At 41.9% G+C, this 8,909-nt stretch overlaps 1 pseudogene; it reads right to left on the minus strand.

The window, feature by feature from the left end:
• Nucleotides 1–8,135: 8,135 nt before the first annotated feature.
• On the minus strand, nt 8,136–8,625 carry LOC147462577 (uncharacterized; annotated as a pseudogene).
• Nucleotides 8,626–8,909: the final 284 nt, after the last annotated feature.

Raw genomic sequence — 8,909 nt, forward strand, 5'->3', positions numbered from 1 at the left:
TCATCCATTAAAGTACGATCATACAAGTGAACTTCCTCCAACTCTCTTGAAATGTATGGCATATCAAATTGTTGAGTATCATGTTGCAATGTTTTTGTGCGAGCATTCATATCCCCGAATACAATAACATCACCTTCACCTTTGAAATAAGCAATGTCCTCTTCCAAATCAGAAAATGGTTGATCTCTATCCATGCAAGCATAAAAGGGAGAATCATGATGAAGAATGTAGCAACCGGCTACAAAAATGGGTGCTCTTTTTGGTGTCATAATTTTCAGCAATACATAACGTTTGTACTTGTCATCTTTCACAATTGATACAAAATCTTCCAATCCTTTCTTAACCATACATGCTAACCCTCCTTGTCCTCTTCGTTGCTTGAGATTCTTTGACCACATCAATGAATGTACATTGTAATCCTCCAAGCCGTTAATTCTTTGTGTATCATGCTCCCAAGTTTCAACAAGAAGTACAACATCGGCTTTGCTTGTTAGTTCATCAATGCCAACCCCCGCATTCCATGGGTATCCATTACAATTCCAAAAGCATATTTTCAATTGTAACTCGGTCTCATAGGTCACACATCCCTATTTGCTTGAGAGACTTGCCTCCTCCCTGGGCACATTTTCTTCGTGAGAGATTTCCTTGTTTTTATTATTCTTTTCCTCATATGCCTTGTGACGCATATTTTGTTGCTTAATAGTGCGATCTTCACATACAAAACATTTTGTATTCCTCAAATAGATCCAACTATTATCAAGGATAATCTTTCGCTTGGTCTCATCCGGCATGGTGCATACAATTGGCCGTTCTCCCGAGCGAGGAGCTCCTTGCTTCCCCACTCTATGTGCTCCATAGACCATAACTCCGGACATGCCAAAGTGGGTTTTGAATAAATCTTCAATAATAATGGCAAGAGAAGGAGGTGTCTCTAACTTCTCTTCGGAAATTCCACGAATAACAATGTTCTTGGAACGTCGCTCCCGTTCCTTCAACTCCTCCACATCTACATTCTCAACATTCTTTGTTTGAACCATAGCTTGCATGAGTGAGGAATTAGAAACCACATTGCTACCATATACATCAGCCCAAGACTTGTTTGTGCATACATTTTTCATGTCGTATACATCCCGGCTCATAGTGTCAAATTTCTCCTCTTTCAATACATGGTCATGCTCTACTTTGCTCATCCGGACAGGCGAAAGTGGGTTTTGAAGAAATCTTCGATACCAATGGAAAGAGAAGGAAGTGTTTCTAACTTCTTTTTGGGAATTCCACGAATAACAATGTTCCTGGAACGTCACTCATGTTCCTTCAACTTCTCCACATCCACATTCCATAGCTTGTAGGAGTGAGGAATTAGAAACCACATTGCTAGCACATACATAAGTCCAAGACTTGTTTGTGCATACATTTCTCATGTCGCATACATCCCGACTCATGGCATCAAATTTCTTCTCTTTCAATACATGGTCATGCTCTACTTTGCTCATCCGCTTCTTCAAAGCATTCAAGTCCACAAGAGAGCGTTTACATTCCTTGACTTCCTCTTCAAGTTGCATCAAACGTGTTGTTTGCATCTCAAGTGTCCTCTTGAGATTCTCATTCTCAACCACAAGTACCCTTAGTGTGCCATTCTCCATTGCAAGTGCTCATAAGTCTTCGCCTTGTTTGTTTACGGTCTCTTGCAATGATACCAAGTACGCCATGATCATGGTTTCCGATGTCGTTGGTTGGGTGGTTGTGTTGCTATCTCCACACTTAGGAGATTTTGGATCATTTTCCACAATGGTTGTGGACCTTGTTGAAGAAGAAGAACCCTTGCCAGTGCCGGAAGACATTGTATGTAAAATAGGAGATGAGAATCAATTTTGTTGAACCTGTTCACTTCGGAAATGCTGCTACAGAAATGCCTTCCATAACTCTGAAAATTTCTGTCTTTACATCAATGCGTAGAGGACTTCGTGCTCTTCGATTGAGGCTATAGATCACCCAAATCGGAGTTCGGATGAAGAAGTTATGATCAAAAGAGTGGACTGCTGTCTACTAGGTCAAAAAACGGCTGCATTGAGAGAGAGAGAGAGAGAGAGAGAGAGAGAGAGAGAGAGAGAGAGAGAGAGAGAAGTGTGTGTGTGCGTGTGTGTAGGAAAGAGAGAGAGAGAGAGAGAGAGAGAGAGAAATGTGTATGTGTGTGTAGGAAATCAAAGAGAGAGAGAGAAATGTGTGTGTATGTGTGTGTAAGAAACAAAAGAAAGAGAGAGAGAGAGAGAGAGAGGGAGAGAGAGTGAGAGAGAGAGAGAAATGTGTGTGTGTGTGTGTGTAGGAAATTAAACAGAGAAAGAGAGAGAGAGAAATGTGTGTGTGTGTGTGTAAGAAATTAAAGAGATAGAGAGAGAGAGAAAGAGAGATGTGTGTGTGTGTGTAGAAAATTAAAGAGAGAGAGAGAGAGAGAGAGAGAGAGAAATTAAATGTATGTGTAGGAAATTAAAAAGAGAGAGAAAGAGAGAGTGAGAGAGAGAGAGAGAGAGAGAGAGAGAGAGAGAGAGAGGGAAGTTGAGAGAGAGAGAGAGAGAGACAGAGAAAGAGATAGGGAATTAAAGAGAGAGAGAGAGAGAGAGAGAGGGAAATAGAGAAATAGAGAAAGAGAGGGAGAGAGAGGAAAATAGAGAAATAGAGAGAGAGAGAGAGAGAGAGAGAGAGAGAGAGAGAGAGAGAGAGAGAAAGATAGATAAATAGTTCTATTATCGTCCTCGGAGGTCAAATATGATCTATGGGACCAAATGAACATGTCACGTGGTGTGAGTGGAGGTCATAAGTGACTCACGATGCTCAAAAATGGCTGAAATGAGCGTTGCAATAGAGAGTCCACATCGTGGTTGGGAGACGAAGGTATGTAGGGAGAACTCATGGCTGAATATATGGGGAAAAGAGGACCTAATGTGGTCAAAAGGTGAGCACTCAAGTAGTGTGTTATACTCACTCTCTCGCACTTGACGAGGGCATAAGGTGCAAAGTCGATGACACTCCTCGCCAGTGCCCCAACGTACTATCTCGCAGCGTAGAGAATGGGAGCTAAAACGAATGGAGGCAATGGTGTGGATCTCACTCAACGGGATGGGCTCAAGGATGTAGGGATGGGTTCGGTTACCTCGTTCGGAGAAGAAGAGAGATTTGTAGTTTGGGGCAACATGTGTGGTGTAATGGCTGAAGCGAGAACCTCCGGATTTCTCCCAAGCCGTGATACGTTGGCATTGTAAGAAGGCCTCATTAACTTGGGAGTCGATCGACGCATCCTTGACCAAGTGACATGCATCCCATCTTCCAAACCATTTCTTGATGTCAAGCATCCACCCCGAACTTAGTATTTTTCTCTTGCATGTCTTTTGAACCTTTTGACTTGCTTCATATGCGATTCTAGGAAGTCAATGCAAAGGGCTACGTTGAGTCTTACGCATGTACTCCGCAACCCTTTGCATGCCCAAGACCTCAATGGGAAGCGATCCGGACTCAAGAAGTAAGAGCATGTAGGGTGTTTGTGTCTTGACTTGGAGAAAGTTGGTGAGAAAACGCTTTTGGACAGTCTCAAACTCTTTCCAAGTAGACTTCCTGATGCTTCCACTCCACATCTCCACTCCATAAAGAAGCACCGGTGTCACCAATGTGTCAAAGAGGTACTTTGTGAGAGCACAACACTTGATCTCTCCAGCATGGCACATGTTCTCAAATTCATAATAAGCCCTCTTTCCGGCTTCCAAGCGACGCATTGCACAATCCTTCCATTTATGATTGGATGGAATCTCAAGGCCAAGGTACTTGAAGTGATCTACCACTTCAAGTTTCTCATTGTTGTATACACTGCATGGATTTTTGTCATTGAGGGTCTTTACAAGCATAAACTTGGTTTTGGATCCATTCATGATCAGCCCGCTATGTAGGCAAAAGCGTTCCAAGACACTCATAAGCTTTTGTGCATCTTCTAAGGTATGTGCCAAGAGCACTACATCATCGGGATAAAGCAAAAGCATGATCACCGCATTTCTGATCTTAACCTCTTCTATGCCTTCTTGCTGCATAAAATCAAGAACCATGCATTCCAATTCATCAATGAGTAGCCCAAAGAGGGTTCGGGAAAGTGGGCATCCTTGTTTGACAGCAATGGTGCTTGCAAAAAATTCTGCAATTCCATCTCCCATACGTAATCGACATATCACTTTTTGGTAGATGCGAAAGACTACATGCATAAATTCTCTTGGCACTTGAAGTCTTTGCATACGTCTCCAAAGATTTCCTCATGGTACCATGTCAAAAGCTTTCTTGAAATCCACAAAGCAACAATACAACTTTTTTCCTTTCAATCGAGACGCTTCCATAAGAACTCGAAGAGTGACAAGGTGATCAATAGTGCTATGATGCTTTCGAAAACCTGCTTGGCCAAGCGCACGTTTGCCATTTTTTTCAGCCCATTCACTTATCTTCATCTCCATGATACATCCAAATAACTTTGCCATCAAAGAACCAACCATTATAGTGCGATAGTTGTTCACATTGTTTACATCTCCTCCTTTGTGCAAAGGTTTGATCCAATTTGCACTCCAATCATGAGGCATGCCATACTAAAGTGCAAGGTTAAACATATCGCATATCCAATATCGTGTTTTGTTGCTTGTCCATTTAGTCATTTCAGCCTTGACAACTTGAAGGTCCCCTGCCTTGCGAGTAGCAAGTTTCTCAAGTGCGCGGCATACATCTTCAATGGTAAAGAAGGGAGACATAAACGGAAGGGAGCTACAACACTCCATGTTATTAACATTGGGTTGCTCATAGAGGTTCTTGCAATGCATATACATATCCTCAAGAGTCAAGTCACCAATGCTCTCAACGTGCTTGCCTTTTAGATTTTGCCAAAACTTACCACATGCATGTGCTTTCTCTTGCGCTAAAAGAAGTTGTTTTTTGACTTCCCACTTTCTCCTCTTCTTTTGAACAAGTGCTTTGTATGTGTGTGAACATTCCAAGTAAACTTCCTTGTCTTTGATTGCATCTAATCTTAGCAAGTGTTTTCGGGCTTGACTACATTCCATGTCAAACTATTTCTTCTTGGTGCTACCCTTCTTAGACCTTTTGCAAGACATGTGTTTCACCGAAAATCATTCCTTCGCACAAGAGCAAATTACTTCTTTGAAAACTTTCCACTTGCATTCTAATGTTGGGCTCTCTTGATGCTCTATCATGCTTAACATTTGGTCCACCATATCAGCATATATAAGTACTCGTTTGAAGTCTAGATGTAGGTACAAACGATTCACATCATGATTGGAGGCTACATGCTCGGGCTGTTTACCACACTTGACATCAATACATAACATCCTATGATCCGATTCCGGATTCCATTCACCAAGTGTAAAGCTTTGTATGCATTATAGAGTGGCTTCCGAGAACAACATATAGTCAATCACGCTATCACCATTGTGCTTTCTACATGTAAAGTCATTGGTGCCTTGCCATAGAGATACACCATTTGCAATGAGCATTCCGGTACTATTGCACATATCTAGAAGTGACTTTCCATAGTGATCCAGCTCTTTTGCATCATTAGAACTTCGATTATACATGTATGAGTCATCCATTCTTCTTGAGACATGCGGCATGTCGATTTGTTGTGTGTCATGTTGTAACATATTTGTGCGAGCATTCATGTCTCCAAGGACAATGACTTCATCTTGATCCTTGTAATGAGCAATGTCTTCCTCTAGTTCAACAAAGGGCTGATCTCTATCCATATTCAAGCGAGCATAAAAGTTGGAGTCATAGTGAGGAATGTAGTAACTAGCCACAAACATGACTTAACCATTTGGTGGGCTGATTTTCAGCCATAAATAGCGTTTATACTTATCTTCTTTGACAATGGAAACATCTTTCAAACCCTTTTAAGTCATACATGCTACGCCTCCTTGGCCTCTTCGTTGCTTTGCATTTTTGGCCCACATCAAAGAATGCACATTGTATTTGTCAAATCCAAGAATTCGTTGCGCATCAAGTGAGATGGTCTACTAGAGTCTCTCATCCACCTGCGCATTTTGAGCCAGGTCTTGATTACATCATGTCGAACGATTGCGGTGAGCCAAGATACTACCAAGAAGCCATGATGACGGATGATGTGGTGAAGTGGGAGCAGGCTATGGAATCTGAGTATAACTCGATTCTGGCTAATAACACTTGGGACTTGGTAGAACTTCCAAATGATACGAAAGCTTTACCTTGCAAATGGGTTTACAAGAAGAGATTTACCTCAGGTGATCCAAATCCAAAGTACAAGGCTAGACTTGTAGCCAAAGGGTGAAAACAGCAAAAGGGAGTCGATTTTGATGAAGTTTTCTCGCCTGTGGTCAAGATGACAACGTTTAGAGCCGTACTTGGTCTTGTAGCGATTGAGGACATGGAACTTGTCCAAATGGATGTGAAGACAACATTTCTTCATGGGGATCTCGATGAGGATGTTTACATGCAGCAGCCTGAAGGGTTTGTTCATGAGAATGCATCTCGTGAGGAGCTAGTATGTAAGCTCAAAAAGGCACTGTATGGCTTAAAGCAGGGTTCAAGGCAGTGGTATCGTAAATTTGATGCATGTATGAGGTCTCAAGGGTATAAAAGGAGTGAAGACGATCACTGCTTGTACACCAGAAAACTAGATGATGGCTCGATAATCATTCTAGTTCTATATGTTGATGACATGCTTATAGCTGAGAAATCCATTGCGGAAATTTCCAACTTGAAGAAAACACGTAGTAATAATTTTGCAATGAAAGATTTGGGGGATGCTACACACTTTCTTGGCATGCGAATCAAAAGAGATCACAAACGTTGTATTCTTGAGTTATCTCAGGAAACATGCATTGAGAAAGTTTTGTAGCATTTCAATATGCAAGGGGGGAAGCATTGAGTACCCCAATGCAAGCATTCTTGAAACTTAGCAAGGAAGATGCACCCAAATCTGATGCTGAGAGGGCAAAAATGGCTAAGGTACCATATTCTTTGGCAGTGGGCAGTCTCATGTATGCTATGGTAGCCACAAGGCCAGACATTGCTTTTGCAGTGGGAGTGGTGAGCCGATATATGGAAAATCCTGGCAGCAAGCATTGGGAAGCAATGAAGCACATTCTTAGGTACCTCAAAGGTATGGTCGGCAGGTGTTTACGCTTCAGGAATAGTTATGCATCCATTGTGGGTTATGCGGATGCAGACTATGAGGGTTGTATCGACAATAGGAGATCGACATCTGGCTATGTCCTCATATTTGCTGGAGTAGCAGTATCTTGGAGGTCATGTATTCAAGATTGTATGACGTCTTCCACTACGAAAGTAGAGTACGTTGCATTGTCGGATGCAAGTAAAGAGGCTGTATGGTTATCTCGCTTGGTCAAAAATCTTGGAATTGATGAGACTCTAGTGATATATTGTGATAGTTAGAGTGCTCTGGCATTGGCAAGGAATCCCGTGTTTCACTCCAAATCGAAACACATTGAAGTCCGGTATCATCTCGTGAGAGATTTCTTCGCCAAAAAGCTCATTGATTTGGTCAAGGTACATACTGACGACAACCCAATAGATGCTTTGACGAAAGGCTTAGCTTTGGAGCGGTTTACGCATTGCAGTGAGTTGATGGGTATAGGTTGAAGCCACTATATTGCTTCATGGTTGTACATACAAGATCACTTGGGCTGCATTGGCCTTCAAGTGGGAGTTTGTTGGGATTCAGGCCAACAGGCCGGACATCCCACTTACTACTAACCCATCTACTAACTTAAACTATATACACTTATTCTTTAATACATAAAAGAATAAGGAGCTTCAACAGTATTACGTTGTTGTGTGCTCCACCCTAAGCAGGTCCCTCTCTCTCTTTGCTCTCGCACTTGCACTCGCACAAGCTTCCCGCGGCACCTTCATCAAGCATCCAAAAGTTGACTATTAGCTCCTTTACCTCTTCAGTATGCGACTTTTTTGAGACTTTGATGACATGTGGCAAAGGACAAAGTGGTCTTCTCAGTTCGTTGGAGTAGTCAATTCTTGGCTCCATACCCGCTCCATACAAATTCCTTCTATGAATAGAAAGTAGCTTGGAGACAACATTAACATTAAGGCCTTGTGCCTCCTCTAGGTTTTTTGAGTTCAGAAGCATCATCATGGTAGACCTCTTGAGGAACATCTCATCTTCAGTTTGTGGCCTCTTCAAGTCTTGAAGTGTGTTTCGAATATTTCCTATCAGTGTATCTGCAAAACAGGCGTTGATGCTTTGTTGTTCTGGATATCTTTTAGTGAAGGGTGTTGAATCATCCAATTGAAGATATCTTTCTTGGTGTCCATGTCCATTCCACTTGTGCTTTGAAGTACATATCGTGCAATCCCTTTTGCTATCTTTGCTCTTTTTCCATTCTCGACGATTTTTGCACAGCCATGTGCCTTTGTTAAGTCTTCTATTCCTTCAACTGCTTCATTCCCTTTTCTTTCAACAACCAAACCTACATCTTCTCTTCTCTTCAATCGGGCTCTTTGTTCTCTCTTGCGGAAAGCTTCATATTCCCTGATCACCATTGCCTGCTTCAAGTCCTGGAATGAACCGACCATAAAAAACATAACACAGTGACTTATTTACAATCATCAGCTAAGCTGCAAGGAGCTTTAGATAGTGCAGTCATAATCAAAAAGAGACTTTAGGGCAACAACCCACCAAGGCATCTTAAGGTTCATGGAAAAAAGTGCTGCAAAAGCAAGTAGGAACCCAAAAAATGTTCGGATGAAATAATGAGCTATCATGACATAAACAGCAGGTATTGTCAGGATCAAATCGCCACGGGTAATGCAGGGAATGGGAACCCCAAACATAGAAACTGACATCTAAATAATTCTCA

The sequence above is a fragment of the Adiantum capillus-veneris genome, chromosome 2 (assembly GCF_014529385.1).
Source record: "Adiantum capillus-veneris isolate H3 chromosome 2, ASM1452938v2, whole genome shotgun sequence".
NCBI lineage: Eukaryota > Viridiplantae > Streptophyta > Polypodiopsida > Polypodiales > Pteridaceae > Adiantum > Adiantum capillus-veneris.